This window comes from Microcaecilia unicolor, chromosome 7 (genome assembly GCF_901765095.1).
Source record: "Microcaecilia unicolor chromosome 7, aMicUni1.1, whole genome shotgun sequence".
In the NCBI taxonomy this organism is placed as follows: Eukaryota; Metazoa; Chordata; class Amphibia; order Gymnophiona; family Siphonopidae; genus Microcaecilia; species Microcaecilia unicolor.
Window position 1 is genome coordinate 289,320,367 of NC_044037.1, and position 8,223 is coordinate 289,328,589.

The window sequence follows — 8,223 nt, forward strand, 5'->3', positions numbered from 1 at the left end:
AAGGAAGAGGCTGTCCTACCCTGGTTAGGCCCCTAGAGGGCGCTGACCCCCCTAAAATGTCTAGGGAGAAGGGCTAGGTGAGTCAAAGGAGAGGTATAGCTGGAGCTCGCTAGGACCGGGGAGAGTCCTGGGGGTGGAAACAGGTGCATCCGGTTATGGGCTGGGTCCTGTTTGCCATTAAACCCTTAATACCCCACCTGAGAAAGGGGGGAGAGCTGGCAGCTGAAGAAGAGAGCTGGTAGCTGGAGCTGGAGATCCCCAGGTGAAGTACTGAAGGAGTGGAACGCCGGTACTACCTGAATACTACTGAGCAACAGGACAACCTCATGTTTTGTGCCTACTGATGGACTTTTACTTATGCACTCTACCTCTGCTTTTGGCTGTTTGGCCACACCTTATTACTGCACTGGACATTTGTGCCTTATCCAGTTTTACTGTTTACTAACAAGACAAGTTTGCTGTTTACTAATGTACAGACAGAATGCAGGGCTATTAGATATATAGCTTGTAACAGTAGTTTGCAAGGCCTATACAAGACCAGCTTGCACGTAGCAACGCCATCTGAATAGGCGACCTTGGAGGGTGCTGACACCCCCCCCTGCATTCCTGAGCCGCACCTTATCTCCTGTGCTAGAAAGGAGCATTGTGTGTGTACAGAATAAGCTGCTAAGTTTCGTTTTTCTTGCCAGTATCATTTCAGTGTTATGACGTGTGTACGTACTGGGACTACAATTTTGTACTGTAAGAACTACAAATGTTTACTGCGCATGACAAGTATGACGTGTAAGGGGCCAAATGCGCAGGCCCAGTAGGGAAGTATAAATGTAAGCGTCAGATGATTTATGACACACAGTGTCCCGAGGCTACTCGGTGCTGTTCACTTGCTAGCAATAAAGTTGCCTTGTTTGGAACCAAAATTTGCCTTTCGTCTCCTGATTTCCCACCTGTTTCATTGGCGACCCAGATGGGACAGAAGTAGAAAGGGGAATCGGATTATATTCTTCCCCTCCCCCACTGCAGTCGGATCGGGTCATCGATTCCCACCCGAGGAGGTGGTGAGTGGCCACCGCTGATTTCAGCGTCCATCTCCCGGAGGAGGGCCGATCCACTCCGCCTGACTGTAGAGGGGGCTGTGTGGTTCCGACAAGGCACCTTTTTCCATTTCAGGGAGAAGCGCACGACGGCGCGGCCTGCGACCCCGGCGGACAGGCGAGTATACTCTACGTAGTGACCGGCCCAGTAAGGACCGAAGAAGAGGCGTGATCACCCTCTTTTAGCCAGTGACTAATACGGACTATTGGTATCCGACTAGGTCCCGAAACTCACTAGGCTCCGGCGACGAAACCGAGCGGCGAACGAACGGGGGGGTTTCTTGTGGCGTATGAAAGTGTGTGAGTGGGCTTGCAGTTCCAGGCCGGGCGACCGCGTCCTGGTCAGGCCGAGTGTTGACCCTTCTGTGTCTGGTGGAACGAGACCCCTTACTCCTCCACCTCCCTTTTCCCCCTTTGTCCGTCACCTGTCCTTTGGCACTCAGGTTAGGATGGGCGGGGGTGGGTCTTCACCGTTAGATTTAATGACGGAACACTTCAGCGAAGTGTTCGACCTAGATAAATGTAGCAGGGCCGGGATGATACAGAGATGTCAATTTATGTGGCCAGGGCTAGGAATTGCTGGATGGCCCCCGGAAGGGTCATTCGAGTATGAAAAAGTGGCGGCGGTCATGAATATTGTTATAATTGAGGGAAACCCCGGCTGTCCCGAGGACATTCCATACATAGAAGCGTGGTTGGATGTAGTCCGGGATCCGCCGGCTTGGGCCCAACGGAAGGTAGAAAAGGCCGCCCTTATGTTGGTAAAGCAGAGAAAAGGCCGGAAAACCAAGCTTAGCATCCCTGTGGACCAAAAACGCTTCCAGCCGATGCGCGACTTGTGCCCGGAACAACCCTCGAACGGGGCCCGGCCCTATGCCCGGACATGTTCTCCGAGGCACCAGCCCTTTCCACGTGTGCCAGATTGACTTCACACACATGCCCCCGGCGCGCGGTTACAAAGCTATCATCGTCGCCGTGTGTACCTACACCGGATGGATTGAAGCCCAGCCCACCAGAACGGAAATGGCTAAAGAAGTTACCTCCCTACTGCTTCATCAAATCCTACCCAGATACGGCCTCCCCAAGCAAATAAATTCTGACAACGGCCCCGCCTTCGCCAGTGAAGTAACACAACAGCTCAGTACCAGACTGGGCCTCGATTGGAAGTTGCATTGTGCCTGGAGACCCCAAAGCAGTGGAGTAGTAGAGAGGGCTAACCGATCCCTGAAGAACCAGCTTGCCAAGCTATGCCAAGAAGCAAAAGCCAAGTGGCCCGACCTGCTTCCACTGGCCTTGCTGCATCTTAGGTGTACCCCCAAGGCTACAGGCCTTACTCCTTACGAGATGATGTACGCTAGGCCACCACCACTGCCCTCCTTTCCCGACTCCTTGCAGATACAGGGTGAGAGTTCCTTAGTAAAACAGATGAGAGCCTTACACCAGGTAGTGCAAGACATCCAGCAGTACACTGAAAGAGTAGCTCCCTTGGTCCTCACCAATCCGACGCACAGGTTCAGGGTGGGAGACGAGGTATGGGTAAAAGAGTGGGATGAATCTGACTGCCTAAAGCCAAAATGGAAGGGGCCCTCCCTTGTTCTCCTAACGACCTCCACCGCTGTTAAAATTGCAGGAAGCCCAGTGTGGATACATTGGACCCGATTGAAGCCTGCTGCTCCCACTAGCAGCTCCCTGAAGCGTTGGACTGCGCACCAACATCCTGACGCTCCATTACGGCTGACTCTAAGAAAGACGTGAACCACCAGATTCATGCCTGCCCCGCAACAGGAACTCAGTTTCTGGACCCACTGCGTTTTTGGCTCTCTCTTTATCGCAGCCATAATCGTGGGCCTTATCATCTTCTTGCTGCAAAGGCTCGGATACCTTCCACCGCATATATGATGCTGAGCCTACTACTCCTCCTCTGCTCAGTCCCGAGCTATTACCCCTTGAGCCAGAACTGTACTGAATGTTTGCGCCTCGTGCGCCACCGTATAGAGGGAGGATATCACCTAGTCACTACCCTCATTCACCAGACGCAGCCCCCGGAAGGCGATTGCCAGTTTCTCCCGACTTGTGCCCTCATTACTCCGAATGGCCTCCAACAGTTCCACAGATGCCTCCAAGGAAATCTCACTATCTGCCACAGCCCTACCAAACCAAGATACTACAATGTCACCCTCAGCGTAGGACTCCCTGCGTATGTGGCCGGACCTCCGGGAGTCGAGGGAGATGGCATCCTGTATTACATTAATTCCACTCGTATCCTTGTCGGTGGCATCCAAACTGTGGCAACCCTCACCTTCGACGTCTGTGCCGCCATGGACAAGCACCCTTGGTCTCGCAAGTGTGGTAGCCAGAGCTGGCGAGAGGCATACGTTAAGGACCACAAGTATGTCTGCCCCTTCAGTCCAGACATGAGATGCTGCTCCCCGTGGGTGTGGCTCCCATGCGCCGGCGACACTCGAGCCTCCGGCTGGGACCGAGTATGTGCTTATACGGGAGGAGGATATGCCGGATGCGCCGGCCTGGGTGAATTTCGTCGAGGTTCTGGTAACTATGTGTCCCTAGACTGGCCCATCCGAGGACACGACATGCCCTGGAGAGGAACGTGGGGCCTCGGCATTGACGGCGGAGGAATGGATCCGTTGACATATATTACCATATATCAGAGTCTCGAAACGAAGCCTCCTACGCACTACCAGACTACTGTTGTCGGCTACCAAGACGTATTTGATGAAATTGCTCGTGCTGAGCAGACCGAGACTAAATTCCCCATTTCCCCAGAAGCCCGAAATATGTTCCTCAATTTGGCTGAAAACATCGCCCTCTCCCTCGGAATTGCCAACTGTTTCGTCTGTGGAGGCACCGACATGGGTGAACAATGGCCCTGGGAAGCGAGAGAGATCCGACAACACACATGGGATGCACTCAACACCACTAACATTACCTTTCCCCAACGGCCGAAGCCGTACGAATGGGCCCTGAGAACAAATATCATAGGTACCCTCTGCGCTAGTCGAGCGCCATCGAAGCGTTACTCTGTACCAGTGGGAGACTCTGCTTGTACGGGGGTTCTTCACTACAATGGCAGCCGGACGACCTGGTGGCAAACGGACAACCTGCCCGCCCCGGAGCCTATCTGGACAGAACCCACCTTGAACATGACATGGACCTACGGAGGGAACGCTTCCCTCAAGTGGGTAGCCCCGGCGGGCTACTACTATATCTGCGGACGCAGGGCCTATGAACAGCTCCCGACCCGCTGGTACGGTACCTGCCTCTTGGGCACGGTCCGACCTAGTTTTTTCCTTCTGCCCATACAAGTTGGCGAAACTTTGGGTATCCCCCTTTACGTGGAAAAGGGGCCTCATAATCCTACCCGACGACGACGGTCTTTCCCACCCGTCAAGCCCAAGGTCCAAATTGGAGACTGGAAAGACAATGAGTGGCCGCCTGAACGCATCATTCATTACTATGGACCGGCCACGTGGGCTGAAGATGGTACATGGGGGTACCGCACCCCTATCTACATGCTAAATCGCATTATTCGCCTACAGGCCGTACTCGAAATCCTCACTAACGATTCTGCCCTGGCCCTCAATATCCTAGCTCGACAGAACACTAAGCTCATTACCGCCGTCTACCAAAATCGCTTGGCTCTTGACTACCTCTTAGCCCAGGAGGGCGGGGTGTGTGGCAAGTTTAACCTCAGTAATTGCTGCTTACAGATTGATGACCAGAGCCATGTCATCAGGGAGATAACTGACCGGATGGTCAAACTAGCCCACGTCCCCGTCCAGACCTGGAACAGTGCGTGGGATTGGACTTCCTCCCTCACCAGCTGGCTCCCAACCTCCGGGAGCCTGCAAGGCCTCCTCGTCATGGGTGGCCTGTTCTTGCTGTCTTGCCTAATAATACCTTTGTCTCTCCCCTTAGTTTTCAGGTGCCTCCGCTCCACCATGGAAAGCATCGCTGACCGCCGTGCTGCTGCTCAACTTATGGCTCTCCAGATGTACTCCCCCATTCCCCAGTCTGATGAAGCTGACGATGAAGCACCTTGTGGCTGATGTGCACTTTGAACCCCCTGAGTCACTCAATGGGCCATCACCCTTGTGCCAGCAAAAGACCGGCTACAAAGGGGGGGGGATTCCACTAGGGGCCCTCCGTCTCAACCCCGGCGAAGCAACCAACGGCTGCGCAAGGGCTTAGGGCTCGCTTGTTGCCTCCCTCGCTAACTATCTTTGTCCTTTCTTTCCTTTTCAGGGTTCATGGAGGTGATACTCTCCACCAGAATGGATGTTCAAGTATCATAAGGGGGGAATGAAGGAGTGGAACGCCGGTACTACCTGAATACTACTGAGCAACAGGACAACCTCATGTTTTGTGCCTACTGATGGACTTTTACTTATGCACTCTACCTCTGCTTTTGGCTGTTTGGCCACACCTTATTACTGCACTGGACATTTGTGCCTTATCCAGTTTTACTGTTTACTAACAAGACAAGTTTGCTGTTTACTAATGTACAGACAGAATGCAGGGCTATTAGATATATAGCTTGTAACAGTAGTTTGCAAGGCCTATACAAGACCAGCTTGCACGTAGCAACGCCATCTGAATAGGCGACCTTGGAGGGTGCTGACACCCCCCCCTGCATTCCTGAGCCGCACCTTATCTCCTGTGCTAGAAAGGAGCATTGTGTGTGTACAGAATAAGCTGCTAAGTTTCGTTTTTCTTGCCAGTATCATTTCAGTGTTATGACGTGTGTACGTACTGGGACTACAATTTTGTACTGTAAGAACTACAAATGTTTACTGCGCATGACAAGTATGACGTGTAAGGGGCCAAATGCGCAGGCCCAGTAGGGAAGTATAAATGTAAGCGTCAGATGATTTATGACACACAGTGTCCCGAGGCTACTCGGTGCTGTTCACTTGCTAGCAATAAAGTTGCCTTGTTTGGAACCAAAATTTGCCTTTCGTCTCCTGATTTCCCACCTGTTTCAGTACTGGCTGAGCCCTTTTGACTTGTGGTGAATGGGGTACAAGGCAGGGAAGCTGGCTGGGGTAAGAAGGCCCTAGAGTGCCAGGATAAGAACTATGTGTTCAGAGAGCTACTGTGTGTCCCAGATGCCAAGGCTGTGGTTAGAACAGTGAAGAGGTACTGTGTGTCCCAGAGTTAATATTGAGAAGAGACTGGGTGTCCTGGACTGAGCTAGTACTGAGCCAAAATGCCAGTGGGAAAGGGCTCAGGGGGAAGAAATAAAGGGACATGGGACTGTGCAAGAAGAAATGTTTAAACTGGAAGATTGCACTGAGAGGAAGAAAGGAAATGGTTAAGCTGGAAGAACTGTTGAGCTTGTGAAAGTGTTTTAAGTTAAGAGAGGTGTGCCCCATGGGCTGAAATAAAGATTTGTATGGAAGAAATCCTGTTGATAAGACCTGACTCTGTTTGCTTTTTTTGAGAACCAGGTCACCCTGAGTAAAAAGGGGTAGGATCTGAATTTGCATAAAATCTGCATACTAAGAACCAGCTCACCCTGAGTGAAAGAGGGACCTGGGAGCCTGAGGTGAGAGCTCCATCCTCACAATTCTTCACAATCATGATCACGCAAGCCTCATCATTTTCACAAATGGTGGCAGTGGTGGGCTATTCACTAAACATCCACGTGGGAGCAGTGGAGTCCAGATCAGACCAGATGAGGGGTCGGCATGAGATGGAGGTGTCCCTGGAGGTTTTAGAGGCGGTGGTTCCAGAAGCCTGTCGAGGGGGCCAACACTAGCAAAAGCGCTTTGCTCACCTACCCCAGGTAAAGGGTATTTAGGGGGGAGGTGAAAGTGGATACGTAAGTGATAACTGGAGGCTTGGGAGTGGCTGTAGGGGATGGAGGAGGCCACAAACCCCTTCCCAGGAGGGGGGGGCGGACACACAGGGAGGTGCAGCACAAGTGAGGGGGCCAGGAGAGAAAACAGGCCACACTTGGATTTTGTTTGTTGTGATTGCAGGCTGCACCCCATCGGACTGCCAGGAAGGATGGAGGCCTGAGAAGCCGGAGAAAAGTTCAAGCCGGAGAGGAGAAGGCCAGAGCACTCACCAGAGTCAACTACCGCTGGACAGGAGCTATTAAAGCTGGACATTATGAACCAGGTTTTGGGACTTGCAGGGGGAGGGTCGAAAGGGACCTACTGCAGGGGACCCAGCCTGGGGGAGCATGGTAAAAAGGCGGGCACCCTTTTTGTGAGAGGGAAGGGCCCGGGCCATGTGTGGTGCTAAGAGAGGAGTCGTCAGGTGACCCCTTTCTCGGAGGGATCGTGGTAAAGTCTGATGCCCCGGGAGGTAGGAGGTGGCCGCAGAGGAAGGGTCAGACAGGACCGGCTGTGGGTAGGCACCTCAGGTCCTCTGGGAACGGGGGGAAGGGCCAGGCCATGTGAGGCTAAGGAGAAAGATAAGGGACCTAGGCGAGCTAGGTGACCCCTCCCTCGGAGGGCTCATGGTATTGGCGGGCGCCCAAGAGGTGGGAGGGGGCTGCAGGAGAAGGGGGTCAGGAAGGGCCCGCTGCAGTGGAAACCCCTCGGGCCTGGTGAATGGGAAGGGCCCGGGGCCATGGGATGTGCTAAGAGGGGGATGAGGAGCCTAGATGGGGGTTGGTGAGACCCAGGGATAGAACAGGGATGAGCCTGGAAAAGTGTATGCCCTCTTGGAAGAATTGCTGCTCCTCAGTGGAAAAGGCTTACAGAGTGGCTGAGGTTGAGCAGCAAATATCTTAAGGGTGGGGGTATGTAAGAAGGAAGAGGCTGTCCTACCCTGGTTAGGCCCCTAGAGGGCGCTGACCCCCCTAAAATGTCCAGGGAGAAGGGCTAGGTGAGTCAAAGGGGAGGTATAGCTGGAGCTCGCTAGGACCGGGGAGAGTCCTGGGGGTGGAAACAGGTGCAGCCGGTTATGGGCTGGGTCCTGTTTGCCATTAAACCCTTAATACCCCACCTGAAAAAGGAAGAAAGGGGGGAGAGCTGGCAGCTGAAGAAGAGAGCTGGTAGCTGGAGATCCCCAGGTGAAGTACTGGCTGAGCCCTTTTGACTTGTGGTGAACGGGGTGCAAGGCAGGGAAGCTGGCTGGGGTAAGAAGGCCCTAGAGTGCC

General features: G+C 53.4%; 1 long non-coding RNA gene across 1 annotated transcript; it reads left to right on the forward strand.

The window, feature by feature from the left end:
* On the forward strand, positions 1-7,966 carry LOC115474549. Its single transcript, XR_003942871.1, has 3 exons — positions 1-81; positions 3,636-3,641; positions 7,941-7,966. It is a non-coding gene; the product is annotated as an uncharacterized LOC115474549 (long non-coding RNA).
* The last annotated feature ends 257 nt before the right edge of the window (positions 7,967-8,223 follow it).